This window comes from Juglans microcarpa x Juglans regia, chromosome 6S, assembly GCF_004785595.1.
Source record: "Juglans microcarpa x Juglans regia isolate MS1-56 chromosome 6S, Jm3101_v1.0, whole genome shotgun sequence".
Classification (NCBI taxonomy): domain Eukaryota; kingdom Viridiplantae; phylum Streptophyta; class Magnoliopsida; order Fagales; family Juglandaceae; genus Juglans; species Juglans microcarpa x Juglans regia.
In genome coordinates, this window is record NC_054605.1 from 6,294,614 (window position 1) to 6,313,750 (window position 19,137).

Sequence of the window (19,137 nt, forward strand, 5' to 3'; positions counted from 1 at the left end):
CTTATAATTAAGTTCTATATTTATTATTAAGATGCTCACCATAGAGGAAGTCATGTTTTGAATTGACGAATACTAGTTAAACCTAGTCTAATAATAAAGAGATCTTCCATTGCCAAACACAAATAGTTGATCCATATAAAAAAAGTCAGTGTTATATCTGTGAGATCCCAGAATTTTATAAGTTTAATTATTTTAATTGTGTTATTTTATTTTAATTTATTTTGGTGTATTTTTCCTTATATTTTTAAATTTAGTGTATTATTTTAATTATGTTATTGTGTTATTTTAGTTTGGACTTGTGAATTTTATTGTTTTTATTCTTGGGCTGTGTGTGTGTTTTGTTTGGGTTGTGTGTGTGTTTTAATTAAACCCAGCCCGTGCAAAGTGTAAGCCCAACCCTTGTATTTGATCCAACCCGTAATGAGCCCAGCCCGTGAGGCATCTGGTTACCAACTTTCCCTTAAATCGAACGGCGCCGTTTTGATGGAGTCTAGGGTTTCATCCCTTTTCTTCTTGCGCCGTGCAGCAGCAACTCTTCTTCTTCCTCCTTTCTTCTTCTTCTTTCTTCTAGCGGGTTCCTCTTCCTCCACGCAGCAGCTGCCGACGCCAACCAGACCTTAGTCACGCATTTCAACCGTTTGTCGCCACCTCCATCTTGCTTCTTCCTCTCCGTGTCGTTCGATGGAGGCTCCGAAGCCTTGCTGTCAAGCCGTGGCTTCACACGGCCACCACCACCTTCCACCTCGAGCTTCCATGGTTTCTTCGTGTCCATCATTCGTCTGCTGTCAACCCGCACTGCCACGCAAGGCTTGAGGTGCCGTTTTCTTTTCTTCCACCCGTGTGACATGCGGTCCCTCCAACCGCCACACTTGGCCTATTTAAGGCCACAGGTTCCTCAAGTTTTTGGTGGTTCCGAGCTCCTCAATCTATGTCTCTCTTAAACTTTTCATCCCTTTGTAATTGGAGTGTTTGGTCTGTAAATTTTTGAGTGAACCCGAGTGGTTGTGTGGCTTTGCTGAGTGCTTTTGATTCTAAAATTTGTGAGTTTTGGGTGTTAAATCCGAGAGCTTGAGATTTTGTTGTGCTTGGTTTTGTTCTAATTGAGGGAAAATCGATTGGTTGGTGTTTGTTGTTGCCGTGTGATAAAACCCAATTTTTGGGCACTGTTCTACTGAGCCGCCACCTTGAGCAAACGTTCTTTCGCTTGATCTTTTAGAAATACTCATTTTCGTGTGAATGCAATTTTCCAGTTTTATTAATAAAGTTGTTGTAATTGTATTTTGTAAACTGTCATTTCTTATGTAACTGTTGATTGTAATGATTTGTTGGAATTGGGCTATGGCCCGGTTTGGAGGACGGGGTTTGACGTGTATTGTGAAATGATGAAATTGTAAATAAAGGATTATTTTTATAAATGAATTATTTCAATTGTATATTCCTATTAAATGATTGACCTGTATATTTATGGTTTTTATTAACATGTGCTGTGATGTTACGTGGTCTGTTGCATTGGTTACTGAATATGTGGGTGCGTGTGTATCACGACCCCAAGCCGAGATGGGGTATTATCTCGGTAGAGCTCCTCTGGTCACTCGGGAACATAACAGACTGATGTGACATCCCATGAGTTGTCGCAGGGCGACAACGAGAACGGACGAGACAATAACGCTTTCGTACAGATTCCGTGACCTTTTGGCTGGCGAGGTTAGAGGATGCTTGGCCATCTACGCGCTGGGCGCGGAACTGGGCATCGCTCGTTACGAAGTCTCATGCACGAACGTTACCCGTGATGTGACGAAGAGAACCAGGGTGTGCAGACGGTCCATAGGGGAGACCGTGGTGCATGCATAATTTCGTAATAATTATGATTGGGATAAAAAATGGGATTTTTGGTGTAAGTATTAAAATGATATTTTTGGAAAATTGAATGTGGGTTGTTATTCTGTCCGTATGAGGACGCGTGGTTATATAAATGTGTTTTAAATCTCTTGGATGTTATTTTGGTTAATTAATTGCTAAGATGTCATAATCTCATTGTGGTGTTTTACCCTACGGTTCCGTTTTATGGTGCCGTAGAGTTTAACGCAGAGCCCGAGTATGAGCCTGAAGGACCGACTCCGCCAGAAGCTCAAGTTGCTGATATGTTGTTCAGCGTTTTGGGATTTGTTTCTCTTATGTTATTTGTTTTCTTTAAATTATCTGTTGGAAGACTGTAAAATTCTTGTAAAGTTATTTTACTGCTTTTTGAACAATTCTGGTACTTAATAAAGAAAGACATTTTATTTTCTCCGTTGTGAATATTATTGTGTACATTTATTGCATGTTGTACACACTTTGAGCACTGGTCGTTGGGGTATGTGATTTGTATGGTCATCATCCCGGTGTCACGAACTTCACAAAAATAACACGTGGGGGTCGAGGGCGCCACAATATCATTGCGGAAAAAGACAAACATCATACACGGATATATCTCTTAAGTCCTTGTAGAAAGAATGGTGGCTCAAATCATTGTGGAAAAATATGAGCAACAAAAATGGACATGAATGGGGTTGCGCAAACTAGTGTTTTGAGGAGATACTCATGTATCTAGGTCCTAGCATAACGTTTGACTTTTGAGGTAAGTGACAAACTCTTGGGAGCGTCTATAAGAAGAAAATACTCTTGAATAATATTATAAAAAATATATTGAAGAGAAAAAGAAATAAAGAGTTATTTTTCTATATAAGTTTGTTCACTCACACACTTACATGAATTTTGACATTGATGATCTTATGAGGTGTGAACATCCATGGTAATTGTTGCAAATAAGAGGGTATAATCTGTCGAATTTCTTTTGAGTGACACTATGTTTGAACTAAGATGCATCTAGGCATGTTATTTGCCTCATAGTTTATACATAATTATAAAGAAGAAAAAAAGATTATTTTTATGTTTTGAAATTACCCAAGTACCCCTGTATCGTAATGCAGCAGAAATATCTACCAATTTATTCAACAAATTGGTTAGTTGTCAACAAGCATGCTATCAATTTATTAATTAAGCAATAATATAAAATAAACGAAGTGCGTAACACCAAGATTGGTATCGGAGGGAAATCCTTTAAAGAACTCTTTAAAAATAAAACTCTACGAGGCAGCCAAGCTAAGAAAAATTAATTTTATTATTTGAAGATCAATTACAAGTAAAGTTCAATTACAAAACCTTTATCAATTGACACTCTTACTTGACCAGACAAATGACTCATTTGTCTTCTACAGCAGTAGTAGCCAGAACATTGGCTTTTCTCCTGGAACTTCAATGGCTGAAACTCGACCAATCATTCTCCAACATGGAGTATGCACGCACTCAGAAAGAGAGATAAAACACTAGAATTTTCTCACACTCAAGTACCACTCTTTGAGAGAAATAGTATGAAAATTCTCCAAGAGAAAATTGGAACTTTCTCACCAAAATATGCATTAGAAAATATCTAGATCTGAATCCCTACAGATTCTAACCAATAAGATCCCTTAAATAAACAATTTGAAAATCAATTCCAACTGTTGTAGGATTCTACTGACGAAACAAATCTGTTAAAAGTTTGATCTGTAGTAGGACTCTACTGACGGAATGAGTATGGTAGGAATTTGATCTGCTGTTGACGGAATGAGTCTGGTAAGAATTTGATCTGCAGTGGGACTCTGCTGAAGGCCGCGAAGTTGTCTCCTGACGGAATGCTGACATTTCGCGATAACTTTTCACTACAGTAATAGATTTCAGATCAACATTTTCTCTGGATAAGTGCAGATTCATTGAGACTCGATTTTTCCACTTATGACTTATTTAAACAACCTCTAATATCTTTTAGATAAACTTAATATTGTTATAGATAAAGTTATTTAATAATTTACATTCATCCAAAATTACCAACTTAATAATAGGATAAACTCTATCATTTTAGTCACCTAATCCTATACAAACTTATCAACTTAGTCACCTAATCATAGCCAAACTTTTACATCTACAATCTCCTCCTTTGACGGATTGGTGACAAAGTCAATTTGAGGAATGGCTTGCATCTACAATCCCCCCCTTTGGCAGATTGGTGAAAAAAACAACTTGATGAATGTAAAGTGTACCTAAGACAAAAACAACCAGCAAACCAAGATCTCATGAAGAAAATCTTAATATTGTAATGAGAAGAAATGACATAGAACACTCTTTGAAATTAGTCTCAACAAAATCAAAGGTTATACGTAATCTAAACCTACTAAAATAGTATTCTAGTCATCATCAATAACCATGTTCAGTATTTAGTACTCCTCCTCAATATTTTCCTGCTCCCCCTCAAGTATATAGTTCTCTCCCTCAATATTCTGTTGCTCCCCCTCAATCTCTCCCTTTTTTTTTAGCAATACACTTACTTCACTTACTCATTCAACTCTCCCTTAGCTCGATCAACTCTCCCTCAACAACACATTTAAATCTCTCATTTTTTGTCATTAATCTGACAAGACTCATAAGATAATAAATACCACTTATGTGAGCCGAGATGAAGACACTAAGAAAGACATGATGAACAACTCCCATGTGTCTCAACTTTTCATAGATTAAATATACATGATGTATGAGCATGAAGGCAAGTAAAATCATGGTAAAATGAATGAAGTAGCTTGGGTGAGACATAAAAACAAATACTTGGTGGACATTAGTTTAAAACCGACATGAATAATCCAACACTGACTCATACCTCAATATATTTAATATTTTCATATTTATTTTATATAAACCAAAACAAATAAATAAATAATAAAACGTTTTAACAAAAAGTTTTATTTTTATATATATAAGTAATGGGGCAAGTAACATGCCTAGATGCATTTTACTTTAAAACATAGTGTCACTCACAAAAAAACATTCAATAAAGTACACCCTCTTATTTGCAACAATCATCATGGATGTTCACAACTTATAAGATCATTAATGTCAAAGTTCATGTGAGTGTGTGAGTGAGCAAACTTATATAGAGCAGTAACTTTTTATTTCTTTTTCTTTTCAATATATTTTTTATAATATTATTCATGAGTATTTTTTTTTTATCGATGCTCTCAAGAGTCAAACTTTATGCTAGGGCCTAGATACATGAGTGTTTCCTCCAAACACTAGTTTGCACAACACCTTTTATGTCCATTTTTATTGCTCATCTTTTTTCACAATGATTTGAGCCACAATTCTTTCTATAAGGATTTAAGGGATAAATCCGTGTATGGTGTTTGTCTTTTTCCGCAATGATATAACACCGACTTTTTCTTTATGGATCAACTATTTGTGTTTGGCAAGTGAAGATCTCTTTATTATTGTACTAGGTTCAACTAGTATTAGTCAAATCAAGGCATGGACTCCCTCTATGGTAAGCATCTCAATAATAAATATGGAATTTAATTATAATGTTCATACATATAAGTTCTTCATAGTGCTTTGTAAATGAATTTTGTCAAGATGACCCATAGGGTTAGTATGCACAAAGTGGACTGCACAAAGTAGAGAGATGCATAAGTTCAAAATTTTATTTTGTGAGAACACATGTGCTCAAACCTTTGACATATCAAGCATGCACTTCCCGAAAAAAAAATAAAAACAAAACTAGAAAAATAATGTATTTTTACTGAAAAACAGAACCACAAAACAAAAACTAAACAAAAATTGATGTCCTAGGCTAATGATATGCAAGGAATGCAAGAACATGTAAGTAGTCCTATTGCTTAATGTCACACACACGTTCATCTAAAGACTTTAGGAAAACCCTCATACCAACTTTCCAATAAGCATAGTTTTCCTCATCAAAGTGTAACGGGACATATAATGACGATGACATGATCTACAGGGACATGGATCACAGTCGGATGAGTGAACCTTGCTCTGATGTCAATTGAAATTACCCAAGTACCCCCTGTATCATAATGCATCGAAAATATCTACCAATTTATTTAACAAATTGGTTAGTCGTCAAGCATGCTATCAATTTATTAATTAAGCAATAATATAAAATAAACGAAGTGCGTAACACCAAGATTAGTATCGACAGGAAACCTATTAAAGAAATCTTTAAAGGTAAAAACCCTACAGGGCAGCCAAACTAAGAAAAATCAATTTTATTATTTGAAAATCAATTACAAGTAAAGCTCAATTACAAAACATTTGTCAATTGACACTCTTACTTGACCAGACAAATGAACCATTTGTCTTCTACGGCAGTAGCAACCAGAACCTCTGACGATCTTCAAATATTGGCTTTTCCGCTGAAACTCCAGTGGCTGAAACTCGACTAATCAATTCTCCAACATGGAGTATGCACGCACTCAAAAAGAGAGATAAAATAACAAGAGAATTTTCTCACACTCAAGTACCACTATCTGAGAGAAATAGTATGAAAATTCTCCAAGAAATTTTCTCACCAAAATATGCACTGTAAAGTGCTTTAGAAAATATCTAGATTTGAATCCCTACAGATCTTAACCAATAGGATCCATTAAATAAACAATCTGAAAATCAATTCCAATTGCTGTATGATTCTGTTGACTGTTAAAAGTTTGATCTACAGTAGGACTCTGCTGACGGAATGAGTCTGGTAGGAATTTGATCTGTAGTAGGACTCTGCTGACGGTCATGAAGTCGTCTCCTAACGGAATGCTGGCATTTCGCGATAACGTTTCACTGCAGTAACAGATTTCAGATCAACCTCTTCTCTGGATAAGTGCATATTCCTTGAGACTTAATTTTCCCACTTATAACTTATCTAAATAACCTCTAATATCTCTTAGATAAACTTAATATTGTTATAGATAAAGTCATTAAATAATTTACATTCATCCAAAATTACCAACTTAATGATAAGATAAACTCTATCATTTTAGTCACCTAATCTTATACAAACTTATCAACTTAGTCACCTAATCATAGCCAAACTTTTACATCTACATGTTCAGTATTTATTATTATTATTTTTCTTTTATGAAAGATGAGTAAAGTAATAAAAATATAAAATATTATTGGAGGTTGGGTGGATATTGGGTAGTGGTATAAATCTGGGTGACATTAGTTTGACTAAGTCTCAGTAGGACACTGGTGTATATCCATGTTGAGTCCCAAAGATGCCTTCTAGCGCATGCCTCACATGACCCTTAGTCACTTAAGTGACTTAAAGTGATTTCAGTCACTACAAACGCTCCCAATGCCTCAATAATACTCATCCAAACACACGGCACCTCGCATAAGCGTGCCCTAGCACTCCTCTTCTCATCCTCATCTCATACGATCTACTTGAGAGAAATACTCGATTCTGAGTTTCTTGCCTAAAAGAGTCTTCATCACGGTAAAATTTTTATTTTTTTCAAATCATTCATTCTATCTCTCAAGTTCTAGGTTTGATATATATATATATATATATATATATATATTTATTACTTTATTATTCAAAATTGACTCTATTCCAAATGGCACGAGCAGTTATTAGTCAGTACTAAACTAATAAACTAAGAGACATTCCAGTTGGAGATTGGATGCAGTTACTAATTCATGATCTGGCATGTACAGAATGAAAACTTCATTCTCGATTCTATGAGAATTTTTTTGACAAATAAGACAGCAACCGTTGGTGTTTTCCCAAAATTTTACATAGACCCCTTTGAGATAAATAGTCTGCTTCCTCTCATTTTGTTCTAGGATTCTTCCTATTCGTAGGGATTTTGCAATTTTTTCTTCTGCAGTACCTCAACGTAACATGAGCATGAAAGGGGTTCAACAATATGTTTTCTTTTTATAAGGGCCCAAACATTTGACTGCATTTTCCAACTGAAATGGAAAAAATATTAATTATTTATATTATATATTCTAATTTTTATATTATAATATAAATATAACTATTAATTATTTATATTATATATTCTATGCTCCTTTAGGTTCTTTAAATTCCGTGGGTGGCGTAGCTACCGAGATCAATGCAGTAAATTATGTCTCTCCAAGAAGTTGGTTAGCTACCTCTCATTTTGTTCTAGGATTCTTCCTATTCGTAGGTCATCACACCTACGGTCCAACCAATTGGGAGAGAATCAATAATATATATATATATATATATGGGACTGCGTTGATGATTTGTGCTATGAGTTGTTTGGCTGAGTGTTTGCTTGAACTTTTGATCTCTTTGGATTACATTAATCATGTATAAAAGGCTCAATTTTGTTGGTTTCCTACATTCAGTGTTTGTTTTTATATCTCAACCAAACTACTTAATTCATTTTGTCATGATTTTACTTACATTCATACTCATACATCAGGTGCATTTAATCTATGAAAAGTTGAGGCACATGGGAGTTGTTCATCATATTTTTCTTAGTGACAAAATCTCAGCTCATATAAGTGGTATTTATTATCTTATGAGTCTTGTCAGATTAGTGACAAAAATTGAGAGATTTAAATGTATTGTTGAGGGGGAGTTAGGAGATTTAAGTATGTTGTTGAGGGGGAGTTAAGAAGTCTTTGCGTTAAAAAGTCTTTTGTGAAGGAGGAGTAAAAAGTGAGGGGGAGTAACAGTAGAAGACTGAGGGCTAATGATTAATTTTCATATTTTGTGAAATATAGTTTAATTCAGTTCCAAGTCTAATTTGATTGTTTTCAAGTGAATGATTTGAACTGAACTTTTAATAGTAGTTAATGATGCTTCATGAGATCTTGGTCTATTGGTTGTTTTTGTCTCAGGTACACACTACATTTATCATGTTGGTTTTGTCACCAATCTACCAAAGAGGGAGATTGTAAATGCAAGACATTCTTCAAGTTGACTTTGTCACCAATCAACCAAAGGGGGAGATTGTAGATGTCAAAGTTTGGCTACGACTAGATTACTAAGTTGATAAGTTTGTATAAGATTAAGTGACTAAAATGATAGAGTTTATCCTATCATTAAGTTGTCAATTTTGGATGAATGTAAATTATTTATTAACTTTATTAAGTTATTTAGAGGTTATCTTGGAGGTATTAGAGGTTATTTAGATAAGTTATAAGTAGAAAAATCGAGTCCCAAGGAATCTGCACTTATCTAGAGAAGAGGTTGATCTGAAATCTGTTACTGCAGTGAAGCGTTATCGAGAAATGTCAACATTCCGTCAAGAGACGACTTCGCGACCGTCAGTAGAGTCCTACTACAGATCAAATTCCTACCAGACTCATTCCGTTAGCAGAGTCCTATTATAGATTAAACTCCAATCAGATTTGTTCCGTTAGAAGAATCCTACTGCAATTGGAATTGATTTTCAGATTATTTATTTAAGGGATCCTATTGGTTAGGATCAGTAGAGATTCCGATCTAAATATTTTCTAGAACATTTTTCAGTGCATATTGTGGTGAGAAAATGGAATTTTCATATTGTTTCTCTCAAAGAGTGTGATCGTGCTCCATGTTGGAGATTTAATTGGTCATGTTTCAGCCATTGGAGTTCCAAGAGAAAATCTAATGTTTGAAGATCGTCAAAGGTTCTGGCTGCTACTGCGGTAGAAGACAAATGGATCATTTGTCTGGTCAAGTAAGAGTGTTAATTGACAAATGTTTTGTAATTGAACTTTACTTGTAAATTGATTTTCAAATAATAAAATTGATTTTTCTGGGTTTGGCTGCCCTGTAGGGTTTTACATTTAAAGAATTCTTTAAAGAGTTTCCATTCGATACTAATCTTGATGTTATGCAATTTATTTACTTTACGTTATTGCTTAATTATTAAATAATTACACGATTAACGACTAACAAATTTGTAAAGTGAATTGGTAGATATTTCCAATACGTAAATACACATGAGTACTTGGATAATTTCAATTACTTTTATAGTATTATATCTATATTTATAATGAGAATATTTTTAATTTGAATAACGGAAATCATGCGCTTGATGCTAAACATATTGCTTGAATCCCTACGGTAAATATAATCACTTATAAGTATTAATATATATAAAGTTTATAAAGATAATAGCAAAAAATCAAATTTTTTCGTCAAAATATATAATTAAAGTTAAAAAATGCAATATAGATATTATATTTTATTAAAATGAAGCAGCTGTTCATAAATAAACTCAAACTTTCTCAAATATTAAATGTATTATGTTTGGGAACATAAAATCTAACTCGATGAAATAGAAACTGAAAAATAAGAGTATAGTGGCTAAAAGATTAGATGGCAGATGAACAAAAAATAGCTAACAAAGACCGAACACTGGCAAAAGAATTGATAGAGACACCATTTTTTATGATTCAGTTTTAAATGGAAGACATTTTTATAAAAGGAAATGGTATGCATATACGTCATTAAAACTGCTACTTTCTCAGTACTGGTGAATGGGGAACCAAAAAGAAATATTGTTCCAAGTAGAGGCCTAAGACAAGGGGACCCATTGTCCCCTTATCTGTTTTTGCTATGTATCGAATAGCTTATTTCTTTATTAAAAGTTGCGGCTTTAGACCATGATATTCCTGGCATCAAAATTTGTCGGGGTGCTCCTTTTATAAACCACTTGCTGCTCGCAGATGATTCCGTAATTTTCTGTTCAGCAGATGTGGAGGAAAATAGGAAACTTGAAGCCTTATTGGAGAGATATGAGCTTGCATCGGGTCAGAAAATTAATAAGGACAAAACAACAATGGTTTTTTTAGGCAATGTTTCTCTTGCTAGGAAGGCTGAGTTAATGCAGTTCTGGGGAGTTCAAGGGGTACAACAGTATGACAAGTATTTAGGCTTACCTCTTGCTGTTGGAAGGTCAAAATCTCAGGCTTTTTCTCATATTAAACAAAGAGTTTGGAAGAAATTGCAGTGCTGGAAAGAGCAATTATTGTCACAAGGTGGGCGAGAAATTCTTATTAAAGCAGTTGCTATGTCCATTCCAACCTACTCGATGAGTTGCTTTTTGTTACCTGCTGGTTTTTGTGCTGAGTTGGAGGCAATGATGGCTAAATTTTGGTGGGGACAGAAAAATGGTTAGAGGAAGATAAATTGGCTTAGTTGGCACAAACTGTGTGATTCGAAGGGACAAGGAGGGTTGGGTTTTAAATGTCTACATGGCTTTAATTTGGCTTTGTTAGCCAAACAAGGATGGCGCATTTTGAAAGAGACTGATTCTCTATTGCATAAAATTTACAAAGCTAGATATTTTCCTCATGGCACTTTATTAGAAGCTGGTTTAGGAAGAAATCCATCTTATGCATGGCGAGGCATTTGGGAAGCAAAAAAGTTATTGAAGTTTGGTTGTGCTTGGAAGATTGGGGATGGCAGGATTGCTAAGTTGTGGAAAGATCCGTGGATACCTGGTCACACGGCTTTGATTCAAGAACAAATTGATCTCAGCGTTGATTACCATGAAGAGTCTGTGTCTTGCTTGATAGATACTTAGACGGGAGGGTGGAATGTGACACTTTTAAGGGCTCTCTTCAATCCAAATTTAGTAGCAGATATTTTGAAGGTGCCACTCAGTTTTAGGGAACATCAGATCAGTGGATTGGGTCTCAAGAAAGGAATGGAAAGTTTAGTGTAAGAAGCTGTTATCGGTTGGCTATGGAGAGAAAAACTGGGAATCAAGGGGAATGTTCAAATTCAAATCAGCAGAGGAAATTATGGAAGGCTTTGTGGAAAATGAAAGTCCCACACAAAATTAAGATTTTTGCTTGGCGGGCGTGCAAAGAGGGTTTACCTTCAAAATTAAATTTGTATAAGCGACATGTCTTAATTGATGTTTCTTGCTGTTTCTATCAGGGAGAGACCGAAAATCTTGCACGTGCACTCTTTTTTTTTCAGTCTATTTTTCCTAGTTGGTATGCATTGATGCCTGTACTGCGAACCTTAGATAGAAATATGACTGTGATGCAGGTTGTGATGAAGGTGGTGGAGCAGGGTAAGGCAGGGGAGTTAGCTTTACTGTTTTGTCTAGCTTGGGGTTTTTGGTGGAGGAGGAACCAGATGGTGTATGAGCAGCACTCTGTTGTAGTGAAGGAAGTTGTTGATAATGCATTATCGGTGCTTGCCTCTTTTAAGGAAGTTCAGCTGATATCACGGCCTATGATCCGGAGTTTCTATGAATGGAAGCAGCCTCCTATAGAGTGGTTAAAAGTAAATGTTGATGGTGCTATGTTTGGGGATGATCACAAAGTTGGTGTGGGGTTGGTGTTGCGGAATGATAAGGGTCAAGTTCTCTGGGCAGCTACTAAAGTTGAAGATGAAGGGATTAATGCGGAAGCTGTTGAACTTTTAGCTATTTTTAGAGCTTTGCAACTTTGTGCTGGTCTGGGAATTTCTAGATTAATTGTGGAATTAGATTGCTTAATGGCTGTGCAAGTGGTGAATGCCGATATAGAGGTTGCAACTTTGCTTGAGGATCTGGTTTTTGAGATTAGGAAGCTCCAAGCTTTATATACGGAATGCCAAGTTCAACATGTTTATAGAGAAGGCAATGTGGTAGCTCACACGCTTGCCCGTTACGCTTGGAATGTTGAGAGTATCACAATGTGGTTGATTGTTTTTCAGACTTTATTTTCCAAGCTATTTGGCTTGATAAATGTCAGTAATTTCTATTCTATTTATGAAATGTTTACTTTTTATCAAAAAAAAAAAAAAAATTATCTTATTAAAATGTGTTTTTATTTAAAATAGAGTTATGAAATTACAAAATAACAATGATACGTTAGCTTAGAATTAAACACCATAAAAGCAAACGAAAGAGATGAAGTCATAACAAAAAATTATATGCAAACAGAAAAATACTCTACGTACATTGCTGATCACCCATTCTCTCACTAATTTTATCTTTTTTTTTTCTTTTATATTTTGTTATTTCTTATCAATCTTTTATTTAATATATTTTTTTTTTGTATTTTATATCCTCTTAAAAAAATACGTTCTCCTCATGATACATGCATCCAGGCAATAAACATTAGATATCATGGATTTTTTTTTTCCGAATATCATTGATTTTATTTATTGTAATTTTGCACCTTGAAAAGCTTGAAGAATAGTGGTTAAATGTAGTTGAAAAGAAGAAGAGAAAAGCCTCATATTTTTACAATATTTCCGCCTTAAACCACAACTAATTATATTAATTATTGACTGTCAAAAAAATAAAAAAATAAATTATATTAATTATTGTGTCGCTCCTGATACCTAAACTATCCTATGTTTCTAAAGGGTACGCTTATAGAGAAAAACCAAAACTACCGCATCTACATCATGATCTCCTTAATTTCCCACATACATCTCACCAAATATTTTGCTGCATTTGATTTATTATCTGTAGTTGATGCCGCCTTGGCACGAGTCTTCAATTTTCTTGAAACTGATCGATCCCCAAACTTTGCCTCACGTGACATTCTCATGTAAATATGTTTCTTTATCAAAGTACAAGTTTTGCATTATAATTAAACTTGGACCAATACTTAAGTACTTTTCTTATCAAATTTAGATAAATATAGAAATAATATGTAACTTTGTAACACTTAATATTGTACATTCATCTCAATTAGTTGGTGATGAGAATGCAAAGTGTCATATTTTTCTCCCTTAATGTTTAGTTTTTTTATACTTATTTGGTGCCTAAATATACTCATTATTCTTATATTTTTATTTAGGAAGCAAATGGAGTCATTTAATGCAGAACGAAGCTAATTGGGCAATTTTGGACAGTTTCGACACTGCTTCGTAATCGGGGCATAAATCTCTCATCCGAGCTTCGATTGAGATTATTCAAGATGCTATGGAACACCAAGATAAATATCTACAACTTTCATGATTTGAGTTTTGAAAGATACTGGCTGAATAAAGGTCGAAACGGGATTGAAGTTGACGCACCTGCACTGCTGATGTTTCAGAATGTTTGGCCTTATCATGCAATTCAAATATGCGATTTAATTGCAGACGTTTTGGAGATCTGGTGTACGAAAGTTACAGCTGGAAAATACCATTTTCCTAGTTATATTACGACTCTATTTTATTTTTAATATTTTCCTTAATTAAGTCAGATTTGGATATGGTTATTTGAGGATAATGTTTAGAATATTTTAGGAGATTTGGTAGGATTCTAATAAGGGGCATGAATGTGTAAAAGAGAGGAAAAAATCATCATACTAGGGCATCTCTCTCCCCTCTTCTCTAACTCCTCATTCCAGTTTTCATGATAGTTTTGTGTGGCTAAACTTTCATAATTGGTCAAAGGAAACGGAAACCTCGGAATCAATAAAACTGTGAGATTTGATTTATTTTTAGTATTCAATTTATACTTTGAGTATCGAATGTTTTTCTATGCCTATTTTCATGATTGTCTCGTTTAATTACTAGGAGACCTACTAGTTTATTATTCGTTGCAATCTACTGCTAGATTAGACATCAAATTCGTAATTGTTTGATCCCTCTAATTTGTGAAGCAACTAAGATTTGGTGATTTGCTGCGTCAAAAATTATTAGATCTTAGGAATAACGCTCGACGAAATTAAATGCAACCGCTTGTGCTTGTGTTGTTTAGCTTCATTGATCTCTCTAATTCTTAAGGTTACTAATAGATTAAACCTTTAGCGCTTGTCTTGGGTTGTTTAGTGGTTAAGGTTAATTAGATCGCTTATTTTCTAATTAACTACGACTAAGGAGAGATAGGAAAATAATTCTAACAGTGAATATTCAAACTATGAATTAATATATATTTGCATTGATCATCAGTTGTAAAATTTCGATGGTGGATGTTGACTTAGACCAAGGTTTGTTCTTTTGATTGATTTCGATACTTTAATTTGAATTGTTTCTTAGTTGTTCTTCTTAAAATTGTTTTCGTTATACTCAAACTCCCCCCCTCCCAAAAAAAAATCCTTGTTCACGTAGCATTAAATTAAACTAGGCTAAATACTCTTCGTAGAAACGATTCTTACTTGCACTACTACATGTATTTTTAAGAGTATAAGTTTTATTTTTAGTTATCTGCGACAACACACCAGTTGGCTAATTGCCTATTGATCATAAAATTGTGAAATTACCAATTCTTCCAAAAACTTAAATTGATGGGAATATATATATTTTATTTATCTTAACACTCTCCCTTACGTGTGAGCCAGATTCCCTATCAATGGATGACCCAACACGTGAAATATTTAATTAAATAGAGTAGATCAATATAGAGTCATGTTCGAACCCAAGTTTTTTACTTTGATATTATGTGAAATCATCAATTATCTAAAAAAGATTTCAAAAATTTAAACCGATGAAAATATATAAATTTTATTATTTATTTTATATCTTAACAAAAATTTTTATTCGGTAATAGTTTTAAACCACTGTTTCATATTCTTTGAAACATGATTTCAATAACAAAAGTTGCACACGCCTCAAAATCCCAAAAAATTGGAACATTCAAAACTATTTCCCAAGTAATGTTTTTTTATTATATATTAAAACTCATTAAATTGACCTGAAAGATAACAGTGGGAGGAGATCTTCCTTGTCATCGTGTGCACTAGAAGAGAATCTCTTAACCCTGGTGTGAGCTCGATTAGATGGCGAGGATCTCATGATCATCATCGGAGTCGTCGCAAAGAATGGGGATGAGATTCCCCTCTCCGGAGATCATGCTCTCCTCATATGTGAGGCGTAGATGATGAGGGGCGGCGCCATGCATGATCATGGCCAAATTACATTTTTTTTTTTTTTTTTGTCGTTTCCTCATTCCTATAGGCTTTCTTTCATCATTTCTCCCTCCTTTCGTGTAACAACTTCTTGAGCAGATAACAAGTTTTCAACCAAATCAAAGGAAGTGGTTAGATTATATATATATGATATTTATTAGTTGGGTCGATATCAATATCTTTGAATTTGAAAAAAAACAAAAAAACAAAAAAATAAAAAACACTAGCAAAGCACTAGCTAGCATGCTACAATTAAAGTTCATCATGAACTCTATAAGCAATATTCGATTAAACTAACCAATTCAAGGATAAACAAATTGAATTCTTCAATATATTATTTTAGCTACCATACATGATCTATATATATATATAACTAACTAACTATAGGTAGTTTATAACACACGTAAGTACTGCATGCGCATGTGGAACTGATAAAATACATTGCATGCATCCTTGTTTGAAACTAGTTTTGGCTATATATGTACATATTTGACTAACTTTCACTCAAATTTGCACAGCGGCAGCTTGATCAAGCTAGGGATTACATTACATATTTCAAGCGATTAATTAATTATTATTAACCCCAAGTGGATAATTAATTAGAAATTAAAGTTGAGAGAAGTCGAAGAGTTCTATACGTACAAGTACGCTAAATCTTTCAAGTTTCAAAAGCTAGCTGTAATTAATTAATAATATTCTAAAATATGTGTTAGACCAATTAATTAAGTACTTTGTAATCCAATAATCTTAGCTAGCTACATATCATGTATATAGTACGTACCTCGATCTAGTCTTTCATGATGAGGACATGTTTGTTGAACACGTCAAGATTCAGAATTCGTAAAACCCAAACCCTCATTTTGCATTTATATTATTCTATATAGTAATTAGAATATTTCGATGTTGCACAAAATTATATTTTATTTACCTTTTCAGCAGTACTTATCCTTCCTTGTTTTTCAAGTCAACTTTATAAATTCTCTCTTAATGAAGGGTTATGATTCATTTTATAAAAAAAAACATGACTTTAATTAAGTGCATGTTTGAGATTCCAATGAGAAATATAGTTTATAGTTTTAGGACTTATAAGTTATAGCTTATAAGTTAAGTAATAAGTTCTCCTATTAAAATGCTATTTACTGTTTGATAATCATATATTTAAAGCACTTTTAAACATATTATATTCATTTGTTTGAGAAAAAATTAAAAAAATGATTTCTGAAAGTAGAGAATTATTTCATCTTTTAAAAATTCTGAAAGTAATAAGTTATAGCCAAAAGAATGCAAAAAATAAAATTTCAGCTAATGATCCAATGGGCACCAACGCAAGAAAAAAAAAAAAAAGATGCCGTTTTCATCAAATCATCATGTGCAACATAAAGATCATGAGATTTCCTTTAATTTTAACTAAGAATGCATTTTAACCCAATGTGCATTTTCTTAATATCTGACAAGACAAGATCAAAACTTGCATGGGATCGGATATATCGGAGTACTATTAATTCGGCTTTACTTTCGATATATTTCTCTTTTACAGTTTTATTTCATTTTGTTTTTCTATTATGCATGCAATTTGTGCCGTAAACTCCGCACGCACCCTTTTTTTTATTTTTTTATTTAATGCAAATCTTCTTATATAAGAAAAAGAAAAAGAAAATCAATGGATGTCTCATTACTTTTATGATTTAAGAATCTTGAAAAAAAAAAAGCTTAGAAAGCATATTTCTCTTATATTTTAAAAGCGGCTATACGATGAACAGGAATGAATAGTTGACACTTTCTAAGCCGTTTATGCCCCTGTGGGATCTGCTATAATTACGGTTGGGCCCTTTGTTACTTAGCATTTAGCAACAGCATTAACTCAAACCAGACACGATTCAGCAGGCATGGCTAAGCTCGATCGTGTCAAATCTAAGCCTTAGATTATATATATATATGCACCAGACAGAATATGATCATGACACTCTGTTTGCCAAAACCCTATTATTTTTAATCTCCATAAATCGGCTCCTCGAGAGTGCTAGATATATATATATATATATTCGAATATTTTATAAAAATAAATTTATAAAATGATGTTATTAGTTGATGTAATAAATTAAATTTATTTTATGATAACAAAATGTTTAATAATATAGCGTATTACATTTTATTAATTTCTCTATCATCTTTCAGCCAATGTTAAAAAATAAGGATCATCTAGACCTCGTACTATATTTTCATAGTAAAGTTGTCACTGGGTACATTGTGAATTTATTAGAATTCGGCTATTATTTTTAGTTGAATGGTTTAAATTTTTTTGTCTCAACCTACAACTTGGTGAGATACAAATTAAAAAACTAAAGATATAGAAAAGATATAAGGGCCATTATAATAAAAAGATCTAAACAATCGAAATTAAAAAATTATGAAAAAATTATAAAAAATTAAAAAAAAAATACAATATAGATTGAGAAATTTAAAAGATCCAAAGAACCACAAATCTTATAAATTCTTTACGTAACAAGCTATAATTTTAAAGAAAATATTTTCAGTCAAAAATCAATACTAATTTCTTTACGTAACATTAAGCCCGTTTAGATAGCGAGATGAAATGAGATAGTTTTAGATAAAAATTGAAAGTTAAATAAAATATTGTTAAAATATTATTTTTTAATAGTATTATTATTTTGAGATTTGAAAAAGTTAAATTATTTATTATATTTTGTGTGAGATTTGAAAAAATTGTAATGATGAGATGAAATGAAATCGCTTTTATATCTAAACGGGTTCTAATTTAATTTGTATACAACTTATTGAATAATATATAAATAGAATCCAAGGGGAGAAGAAAATGACTTGGTTACTTTGGAATAGATTTGGGGAGAGAGAGAGAGAGAGGGAGTTGTCGATCGTGCGTGGGGGAAGGGAGAGGAGCTATGGGTGGCTGGAACAACATGGGGTAGTCGCCGGAGGAAGGGGAGTTCAGTGGCGTGGGGACGGTGTACGTCAGCGTAATGGTGGAGAAACCGTATGAGACCCATTCGGGAGAGGAGGTTGCATGGAGAAAAGGGTTGTTGTGGGGCTTCAATGATGGCCTGGGTCCATAGGAGTGGTTGTCAGAGGAAGAGGAGCTCGGTGGTGGTGGTGTGGGGATGACGTACGGCGGCGCTATGGTGGAGAAACCGTGTAAGACCCATTCCCTAGAGGAATCCAGAAATTCTGAAAAAAACTCTCCTCCTTCGTCTTATCTACTTTCAATTTTCTTTGTAATTTATATTGTGCATGATGGTGTGAATCTTTTTTATGCAAGCATGTGGAGGCTAAGTTGTATGTGGGTTTCTTGATGATCTTGGGAATGGGCTCTGTTTGTATGAGGCGGTGCTTGCAGTGAGTGAGAGACAGACGAGAGAGAGGGATTTGTTATTGCAATGAAGGCAATCTTGGTTCCTGGGCTTTCTTCCTTCTTAGTGTTGGCCTCTCTGA

At 33.8% G+C, this 19,137-nt stretch overlaps 1 long non-coding RNA gene across 1 annotated transcript; it reads left to right on the forward strand.

The window, feature by feature from the left end:
• Positions 1-933: 933 nt before the first annotated feature.
• LOC121236458 lies at positions 934-18,880 on the forward strand. The gene is made up of 3 exons (XR_005934763.1): positions 934-1,093; positions 4,259-4,265; positions 18,869-18,880. It is a non-coding gene; the product is annotated as an uncharacterized LOC121236458 (long non-coding RNA).
• Positions 18,881-19,137: the final 257 nt, after the last annotated feature.